Source organism: Pongo pygmaeus, chromosome 10 (genome assembly GCF_028885625.2).
Source record: "Pongo pygmaeus isolate AG05252 chromosome 10, NHGRI_mPonPyg2-v2.0_pri, whole genome shotgun sequence".
Taxonomy (NCBI): domain Eukaryota; kingdom Metazoa; phylum Chordata; class Mammalia; order Primates; family Hominidae; genus Pongo; species Pongo pygmaeus.
This window is the reverse complement of record NC_072383.2, coordinates 102,788,929-102,799,235: the sequence shown is the minus strand read 5'-3', so window position 1 is coordinate 102,799,235 and position 10,307 is coordinate 102,788,929. Positions and strand designations below refer to the sequence as shown.

General features: G+C 44.3%; 1 protein-coding gene across 5 annotated transcripts in view; it reads right to left on the bottom strand.

The window, feature by feature from the left end:
- TXNRD1 (thioredoxin reductase 1) overlaps positions 1 to 4,304 on the bottom strand; it is a 63,977-nt gene extending 59,673 nt beyond the window's left edge. The window contains exons 1-3 of one of the 5 annotated variants that reach the window (XM_063646647.1): positions 3,982 to 4,102; positions 2,082 to 2,191; positions 4 to 115 (exon numbers count right to left, since the gene is read on the bottom strand). The gene's annotated coding sequence lies outside the window, so the exon portion shown is untranslated. Of the gene's footprint in view, positions 1 to 3; positions 116 to 2,081; positions 2,192 to 3,749 lie in introns of all 5 variants that reach the window. The other 4 variants (XM_054445113.2, XM_054445112.2, XM_054445114.2 and 1 more) reach the window with 4 other exon arrangements.
- Positions 4,305 to 10,307: the final 6,003 nt, after the last annotated feature.

Here is a 10,307-nt window from a genome sequence, read left to right as displayed (position 1 = left end):
TACCTCACTAAATGTCGTGACCTGCAGTCCCAGCACTTTAGGAGGCCGAGGTCAAATGATCGCTTGAGCCCAGGAGTTCAAGACCAGCCTGGACAACATAATGAGACCTCCATCTCTAAAGAAAAAAAAGTTTTCAATTAAAAAAAAAGAAAAAACATCAGAACATCAGACCAAATCAATTGAGTTCCAAAGCTTATAAAAAGAGTGACTCTTTTTACTCCCATTGCCATTAAAACCAGGAGTATCAGTAGGATTACATAAAGATCAAATTACTATATAACTTTGTAAATGTAAACTTATGGCACAGGTGAAAATAACAGAATAATCAGACAAGAAGAAATATACATACATATATATATATATATATTTTTTTTTTTTGAGACAGGGTCTCACTGTCACCTAGGCCAGGGTGCAGTGGCACAATCTCAGCTCATTGCAACCTCCACCTCCAGGTTCAAGCAATTCTCCAGCCTCAGCCTCAGTCCCAGAGTAGCTGGGACCACAGGCATGCGCCACCAAGCCCTGGCTAATTTTTGTATTTCTAGTAGAGACGGGGTTTCACCATGTTGCCCAGGCTGGTCTGGAACTCCTGAGCTCAAAGCAATCCACCTGCCTCGGCCTCCCAAGGTGCTGGGATTACAAGTGCGAGCCACCGCGCCCGGCCAGGAAGGAATATTGATATAATAAGACCGTTGTCTCTTTTCACCTGCAAACTAAAGGTCTGAGTAACACAATATATTTTAACTAAAGCTAAAAGCCTCTGTATTTCCATTAATTTTCCATTAATTTGCTGTTTGAAGTCTAGATCCATTCCCTATAATCATTTGTCAAAAATAAATAAAATACTTTTAGAAGGTAATAAAAAATTCAAATTATTAGTATTTTTCCTAAGGCTGCAACACATCTAAATATATTTTTACATTTAACGCAGGCCTCAGGTTTACTTCTAAGAAGGCAATGTTTTCATTTCTTAAAAATTACAGAGATATAAATGGATAAGGACAAAAATCACATGGATTGTGGTGATGGGACTACGGGAGGTTTTCTAACCTGGTAATCTACCACAGGTGAGATAGAACATCACCCAGGTGTCCTGTTCCCTTAAACATGCACCCAGCCGTGGCTCATCTGAGGTCAGGAGTTTGAGACCAGCCTGGCCAACATGGTGAAACCCCATCTCTACTAAAAACACAAATTAGCTGGGCGTAGTGGCGGGCACCTGTAATCTCAGCTACTCGGGAGGCTGAGGCAGGAGAACTGCTTGAACCCAGGAGGTGAAGGTTGCAGTGATACAAGATCACACCACTGCACTCCAGCCTGGGTGACAGAGCAAGACTCTTTTTTTAAAAAAAAAAATAAATAAATAAAACATACACCCAGCCTCCAAGCATTTTTCTAACACTGTAGGATATATATCCCTCAGTGGCTATAACTCCTCAGTAGCATAGGTCTAAGGAAAGATTTCTACAGGCCTTCATAGGTCTAAGGAAGGATTTCTACTGTGTTTGCTACCAGCCAAAGGGAAGACTTCTTCCTTTCCCTTCACCCAACTATTAACTCTGGGCTAAAAAGACACACCTGAAGGAAAACGAAGTCACCCCAAGAGCTTCCTGGTTGCTCTCCTCCAGACCCTGGGGTTTCCGGGTCCCCTACCCCTGAGAGAATTAAGGGGAAGATTATAGGGCCACCTTGATGACAAAGATAAGCATTTCCTGATCCCCTTTTCTCAGGACTTCCCTAAACAACTAACATTTAGCAGATTACATTGCTGCTAAAAAATTTTATTTACAACTGGGAGGGAAAGAGGAAGGGGAAATAGGAGAAAAAGGACATTTTTAAAAAGCTATTTTAAAAGATGAAAAGCGTTAGAAATTTCAAGTTTCCCAGGATGTGAAATCTGTCCAACGTCTGATCAACTTCGATTAACACATGTGCTAGCCCACGAGGGTTTTTTCGTCATTTCCCAGCGCTGCGTCCCGTTTGGAGGGTCACATCCACGCTGGCTTTAAAAGGCAGGCTGTGACCACGCTGAGCTCAACGAGCTCATGCCCCGTTTAAAAAGATACGTTACTCTCTCCTACCTTCAAGGTTGGACCATGGCCGCCTATCTTTCTCTGTTTCACAAACACAACGGGCAGATCGGTTTCCGCGGCCAGTTCCGAGAGCGTTCCTTCCAGGGCCCGACCGTCCTCTGTGTGGCACAAAAGCAGAGCGGAGCTTGTAAGGTGCTTCTCCCCCGCTACCAGGCGGGAACTGCGCCGGGGGCGGGGCTTCCGTCCCGGCCCCGCAGGCACCGCGTGCCCTTGGTTGACTCCCTTGCAAGTTAGCATGACTTGCTGCATTTCTGACAAAGGCTAGAACTCACAATCAAGCTTGGAGTCTGACCCTGGCAAATCCGCACACTGGCTGAAAACATGGCCTCAAGCCTAGCTGTAAACGTTAGAGTTCTAGTCAGGGTTAAATCGTTGCACTGCTCCGCTAAAATTAAACGTCCTACTTTCCCGGTAAATCCCCGAATTCAGAAAAGCTTCAAAAAAGAAGCTTAATACACGTTTATCTCAACTTTCACAAAACACCTCCCAATTTGATCTTGCTTTGAACTCTGCATCTATAGTTAATGCCAAAATCCAACTTCCAACGTTTCCTTGACATTTGAAACCGTGGAGCAAAATTAAGAACACTCTGCCTACCTGGTGCATTCTTAAAAAGAATCCTGAAGCAATACAAACGCTACAGATGAAACTAGGCACTAATGGTAAAATTTCACAAAGGGGTGATCTCAGTGGAACATAGAGATTCCAGTTACACTGACAGGAGGCCTATTCATGAGGCATAAATCACGCCAACATTCAAAAGTATAGCTGCTTATTTGGGAGGCCGAGGCGGGTGGATCATGAGGTCAGGAGTTCAAGACCAGCCTGGCCAAGATGGTGAAACCCTGTCTCTACTAAAAATACAAAAATTAGCCGGGCGCGGTGACAGGTGCCTGTAATCCCAGCTACTCGGGAGGCTGAGGCAGGAGAATCGCTTGAACCCGGGGGGCGAAGGTTGCAGTGAGCCAAGATCATGCCACTGCACTCCAGCCTGGGCGACAGAATGAGACTCCATCTCAAAAAAAAAAAAGAAAAAACAAAGTATAGCTGCTTAATGGTAATAATAGCAGCTAACATGTCTATACTGCTTCACATATATTTACATTTCAACTTCACAACCACTCTACAAGTAGGTATTACCAGGCCCAACTTACAGACAGGGAAACAGGTACAGAAAAGCTAAGAAACTTGTCCAAGCTCAAGGAGCTACTCAACAGCAGCGGCAGGATTCAAACCTAGGCAATGTGGTCGACGCGTTTAATCAATATCCTGTACTGCCTGAGAGAGTGAGGAAGCCCTGGGGTCGTCGTCGCCGCCCCATTTAGTAGTCTGTGTCCAGCTGGGCACGCCACTTATCTTTCTGAGCCTTGCTTTCCCCACTTGTAAAAACATGGAGACCCCATGTGTTTTGCCAACGTCTCAGGATTTCTGAGGATTAAATGTGTGAAAATTCCTAGAGAAGCATTCTTACATAGTTATACTTTCTTAATGCTCTCAAGGACCTGTCAGTCCACTCAACACACTGTCATCTACATTTCAAGACTCGGACTCTGTAAAAAACGATACAATACCCATTTTCTCCGCTGTTCTGCAAACTGTCTCTACAAAGACCAAGAGGAAGGAAACAGCCAGCCTACAAGCGCCGGTCTCACCTACCACATGCTGACGCTTTGTGTGACCGGGTCGAAACCGCACACGCCACGAAGCTGCCTGGGTTTGGAAAAGCCTCCCCGTCTGCTCAGACACGCCTTAAAATATCTTCCCTTCCCCGAGACGCACGCTGCTGCACCCAGGCGCAAAGCTGTCGTCCCCGCCGGCAGGCCGTCCCCCGCGTGCTCCCATCCCTGGGCTCGCGGCTTTGTCTGGTTTCACCCGACGCAGAGCTTACAAGAATTTGAGAATGATGAAGACATCAGGCCCTCCTTCAGGACTCGACCACCTTTCGCTCTGCTGCAAATGCCGGACTGAAGAAAACTGAGGTGAAAGGGTTGCTGTTTCCTAATGGCTACGAGAAGCCACGCCCTGCGCCGAGCCGGCGGGCTGACTGCCAGAGTCAGAATGACAAAGCAGAAATCCACTCCTCGTGCAGCCCTGGCAACGTATGCTAATTGGCTTAGCAAGCTGAGAGCTCCTAATTGGGTGACACCACATCCTCTGCCTGCTCATAGCCGCCCCCCAGCTAAGAACAGAGCAAAAACAATTTAAGGCAATTCTGGAACCAAATTTGGAATAAGTGCGTTTTTACTGAAGAAATTAGACTATGCCCTAAGGCAGTAGCTACAGAACTTTGCTAGCTGTTGTCATCACGTGAGGGTCTTTAGAATCCTGGTGCCTGGCTCCCACCCCTAAACATTCTGATGTCATTGGTGTGGAGTGTGACCTGGGCCTCTGCGTTTAAAAAAAAAAAAAACTCCAAAGGTGATTCGAGTTGGCAGCAAAGATTGGGACCCACTGCCCTAAGGTCATGGATTAGTCAGTTTGGCAATTCCCTAAAGGAAGTTATTAGGCTTTTGAAAAGAAATGTCTAGTTCATCCTGACTAATCCTGAAAAGAAATGACAGATTCTTAGGAACACACCTAACTTCCCCTGCGAGCACCTCTTCCTTATCAGACTCTGAGTTTGGTTTTTATTATTTGTTTTAAGAAAAACTCAGAGTGGCTTTTAACTCCAGCCGCACCCGGCCACCTGCAGCTACTAAGGTGAGCCATGCTCTCTCATGCTTCCCTGCTCTTACTCATGTTCTTATTAAGCACTGTATTTGCTGAATAAATACATAATAATGGAAGGAAGGAAGGAAGGAAGGAAGGAAGGAAGGAAGGAAGGAAGGAAGGAAGGAAGGAAGGAAGGAAGGAAGGAAGGAAGGAAGGAAGGAAGGAAGGAAGGAAGGAAGGAAGGAAGGAAGGAAGGAAGGAAGGAAGGAAGGAAGGAAGGAAGGAAGGAAGGAAGGAAGGAAGGAAGGAAGGAAGGAAGGAAGGAAGGAAGGAAGGAAGGAAGGATCTTTCCCACTTCTTTGGATAATGCCAGATTGAAGCACTCTCAGGTGAGAGCGTTGCGGGCTCCTAACGGCTAGCAGAAGCCACACTCCCTCTAAACAAACAGGCAACCACTGCCAGGTCCTGCCAGACCCTTCCAAGGTGAAACTCAGAGGCTTGATTTAGCTTCTTCACCCTCTAAATGGGCGCACACACACACACACTACACACACTAACTTGACACTTCCCCTGTAAGGTGATTATTGACATGAGTGTTTGATTATTGACATGAGTGTTTCACCTGATTCTGGAGTCCCTAGAACAGAGAATGGATCTAGTACATGGGTGTTGAGGAAACAATGTGATTTAAGGAGGAAAAAAGGAAAAACATGAAAAGACTGGGTCTAAGGGAGAACACAAAACATCTACTCCTGGCTCCCAAGCCAAGTTCTGTATTAATCATTTTATATGCCTTTATCTCTTTTAGTCTACCCAATGACCCATGAACCAGGGTCATAAACTCCTCATTCTTAGAAATATATCGAAAATACACCTTATTTCAAAAGCATGACTTAGGACACAGAAGGATCATTTAACTTGAAATAATGTACTAAAAGCAAGTAATAAGGATTGATTTGAAGAGCCTTGCCATTAAAAGCATCTTGTACAGACAGCTCAGAGTGATTATAGTTAATATTTCCTAATGGCATTCCAAAACAGGCTATTTATAGCCTGTTAAAGTTAAAATAAGGCATTTTAACTTCACATTGTTCCTAAGTGAGCAAATTATAGCAAAGATGCCCAGAGTAGCACCATGTAGTTATTTTTCTTTAAGTTAAAATCAACATTTTAAAACCATCTTTTATTTCAAATCCTTCTTGCTGCTGTTAAGGGCCCAGATGCCTTTCCCTTGTCGTGAATTCTAGAGGAAAAACTCCTTAGTTCTATTTAGTTGCTGGTTAACGGAAGAAGAACCTCATCTTCTTCCACCATTTCTCATCATGCAGCAATTCATTTATTTATTTATGTATTTGTTTGTTTGACAGTCTCTTGCTCTGTTGCTCTGGCTGGAGTGCAGTGGCGCATCTCAGCTCACTGCAATCTCCACCTCCCTGCTTCCAGTGATTCTCATGCCTCAGCCTCCCAAGCAGCTGGGACTACAGGCATGCACCACCACACCTGGCTAATTTTTTGTATTTTTAGTAGAAATGAGGTTTCAACACGTTGGCCAGGGTGGGTCAAACTCCTGGCCTCAAGGGATCCGTCTGCTTCAGCCTTCCAAAGTGCTGGGATTACAGGTGTGAGCCACCGTGCCTGGCCGTAGGAAATCATAAACATAAAATGTTTTAATCATACATTTCGAATCTCTTGACTGGGCTCATTCTTCCTTTTGAGAATTATCTTCCCTCCCTAAGGGCCTAGTCCTTCAAAGCTCATCTGAAATGTCACCTCCTCTGGGAGTCTTCCCGGATTTCCACCCAGTGTTAACTGCTCCTTCCCTCTTCTTTGTCCCCCAAATACTTAATAATAATTACAAATCTTTTACAAGAGCTTTGGATAGGCAAACCCTTGTTTATTTTGTCTTTACAGAATCTGGTATATAGTAGGTATTCAGAAAATGCTGGAAATAGACCTCTCTATGTTCCTGAACTGTCATCTAAGCTATAAGAAATTTATGCAGGTGTTTGATAAAGGCTCCTATTGTATTAAACTACTGTTCTACCTATAATAAGCCTTTCTCTCATACACACACACACACCATACTGAGCTAGAATAATCTTTCTAACACCCAAATCTTCTTTACTCAAACCTTCAGTAGCTCTCTAGGGCCCTCAATATGAAGTCCAAGCTTCTCAGTCGCGTTGACATGGCAAGGCCCACCCTTGCTGAACCTAGCTGTCCACATATTCTGTACTCCACTTAAAGCAGGAAACATTGCTGAAGGAAACACAGAAATTAAAAGTGATTTCACTTTAAAGTTAAGACCACAAACTTCAAATGTATCCTCAATGTTGCCCAGCAATCTTTTGCATCCCTGGAATATTTGTTTTCTCAGGATCCAAAATGACTGTTTCACACGTATCCCTCTTTCCTCAAACTTCTAATGCCCCTACACCTTGCATTAGCTCATAACCTACTTTCTACTTTAAGAAAATAGCATCAATCAGACAGAACTCCCTTAACCAGCAAGCTGCCATATTCTCTGCCTTCACTCTTATTATTGCCTGATGAGAAAAAAAGTGGTAGGTAGTGAAGTCAGGAGTAGCCAGAGGTCAGACCCATCATCAGGCCATAGTCAGGATTTTGGATTTCATTTTATTTTTATTTATTTATTTATTTATTTATTTATTTTGAGAGAGAGAGTTTTGTTCTTGTTGCCCTGGCTGGAGTGAAATGGCACTATCTCGGCTCACCGCAGCCTCCGCCTCCCAGGTTCAAGTGATTCTCCTGTCTTAGCCTCCTGAGTAGATGGGATTATAGGCATGTGCTACCACGCCCGGCTAATTTTGTATTTTTAGTATAGACGGGGTTTCTCCATGTTGGTCAGGCTGGTCTCGAACTCCCGACCACAGGTGATCCACCTGCCTCAGCTCCCAAAGTGCTGGGATTACAGGCGTGAGCCACTGCACCCAGCCTGGATTTCATTTTAAATGTGTTAAGAAGCCAGAGTGTGAGGCCGGGTGCAGTGGCTCACGGCTGTAATCCCAACACCTTGGGAGGCCGAGGCAGGTGGATCACGAGGTGAGGAGTGTGAGGCCAGCCTGGCCAACATGGTGAAACCTCATCTCTATTAAAAATACAAAAATTAGCTGGGCATGGTGGTGGGCACCTGTAATCTCAGCTACTCAGGAGGTTGAAGCAGGAGAATCACTTGAACCCGGGAGACGGAAGTTGCGGTGAGCCGAGATCGTGCCATTGCACTCCAGCCTGGACAACAAGAGCAAGACTCTGTCTCAAAAAAACAAAAACAAAAACAAAAAAGACAGTGTGAAGAGAAGAGAAATGATTGTTGTACATTCAAAGAATTGCTCAGTTATGTGGAGAATAGTGAAGGCCGACTTCACTTGTGTATGGATTCTCATCTTTTATTTCCTTCTTAATATTAATGAACATCACTCTTGAAATTAGCCTCCCTCTCTGGCATCATCAATTGCTTGTTCTCTATCTGATCATTTACATCATCATACATATGCAATGTTGTTTTACCATTTTAAAAAAGTCTCCCGAGCTGGTGCAGTAACTTACACCTGTAATCCCAGCATGTTGGGAGGCTGAGGCAGGAGGATTGCTTCAGGCCAGCAGTTCAAGACTAGCGTGTACAGCACAGCAAGACCTTGTCTCTACAAAAAAAATATAAAACTCAGCCAGGTGTGGTGATACCTGCCTGTAGTCCTAGCTACTTGGAAAGCTGAGGTGGGAGGATCACTTGAGCCCAGGAGTTTGAGGCTGTAGTAAGCCATGATCATGCCACTGCTCTTCAGCCTGGATGACAGAGCAAAACTGTTTCCAAAAAGAAAGAAAAGGCTCTCATGATCCCATGTGCCCTAAGCCTTGTAGTTACCACCACCCCATTTCATTGCTCTCCTACACACACACACACACACACACACACACACACACACACACACAAAGCTTTTCTGAAAGAGTTCTTTGTACCTTGAAGAAGAATAAAGTAGGGTAGGGAAGTCAGGAAAGATCTCAGAATGTGATGCTTGAGCAGAGCCCACAGTGCTATGAGGGAACAGGCCATGAGAGTATCTAGGGAAGAAATCTTTCTAAGCAGAGGAAAGAGGAGGTATTTGTGAAAGCTGATCATAAAATTGGGTCATTCTTGTCATTCCCAACTAAATCAGAGCCAAGGGGCTAGGGGGAAAAGCACGCAGGGTACAAAACATTGCTCCAAGAATGTAATTCTCTGCAAGCCTGACTGCTGAAACTGCCTGTTGTAACCTGCGACCAGCTTTATCTATAAATGCTAAGATAACTTGCTGAAACTCTAGGACTAATTTTGCCCACTGCCATCACTCACCAGAGCTTGCTAGTTCCCCAAACCCTAACTAGTCCCAAAGAACTGTCTTGAAGGGCAATATGTAACATCTCTCCTATTTCTAAAACCTCTAACCTTCTCTTTGTTCTTCAGACATACTGAAGACCACCCTGTCTGCATATATGCCCCAAATTGCTATTCTTTCTTTCCAAATAAAAAATTTTAATTTAGAGACTTGTCTCACATTTTTATTCTGGCTTCAACATACTAAAGCCCTAAGCTAGGAGTCTGCTTGACTTATCCAAGAATCCACAAAGTAACCAGTATGTCTAAAGCCTAATGAGTGAGAAAAAAAGTGGTAGGAGGTGAGGTCAGAGGAATAGCCAGGGGTCACATCCATCATTAGGCCATAGTCAGGATTTTGGATTTCATTTTAAATGTGGTAAGATGCCAGAGTGTGAAGAGAAGAGAAGGAAATGATTGTTGTATGATAAAATAATTGCTCAGTTGTACGGAAAATAGACTAAGGAGGGCAGGGACTTAAAAGTGGAGATATGGCCAGGCATGGTGGCTCATGTTTGTAATCCCAGCACTTTAGGAGGCTGAGGCGGGAGGATCACGAGGTCAGGAGATCGAGATGAGCCTGGCTAACACAGTGAAACCCCATCTCTACTAAAAATACAAAAAATTAACCAGGTGTGGTGGCAGGCGCCTGTAGTCCCAGCTACTGGGGAGGCTGAGGCAGGAGAATGGCGTGAACCCAGTAAGTGAGCTTGCAGTGAGCGGAGATCCCGCCACTGCACTCCAGCCCGGGCGACAGAGTGAGACTCCATCTCAAAAAAAAAAAAAAAAAAAAAAAATGTGGAGATATACAGACCTGCTAGGAAGTTACTGTCCTGGTCCAAGCTAGAGATGATAAAGGCTGATTAGTGAGGTTAAAAAATACATTTGAAGGTAAAGCTAATTGCACAGATATATGTTGTACAGTTGTACAGATGGATGGAATAAGAGATGTAAGAGAAAGAGAATCAATGATAACGCTGGATTTCTGGCTTTAGCAATGGGGTAGATAATAGCACTCTTCAATTAAAAGCAGGAACACCCAGAGAGGAGGAAGAAAGATGGGAGGTGGGGGAAGACAATAGTTTGGGACAAATCCATAGTATGGGTTAAGAGATCTATTATTATCCAAATGGAGAGGTTGACTAAGCAGTTGGATATGTAAGTATGGAGTTCAAGGGAGAAGTCAAGGC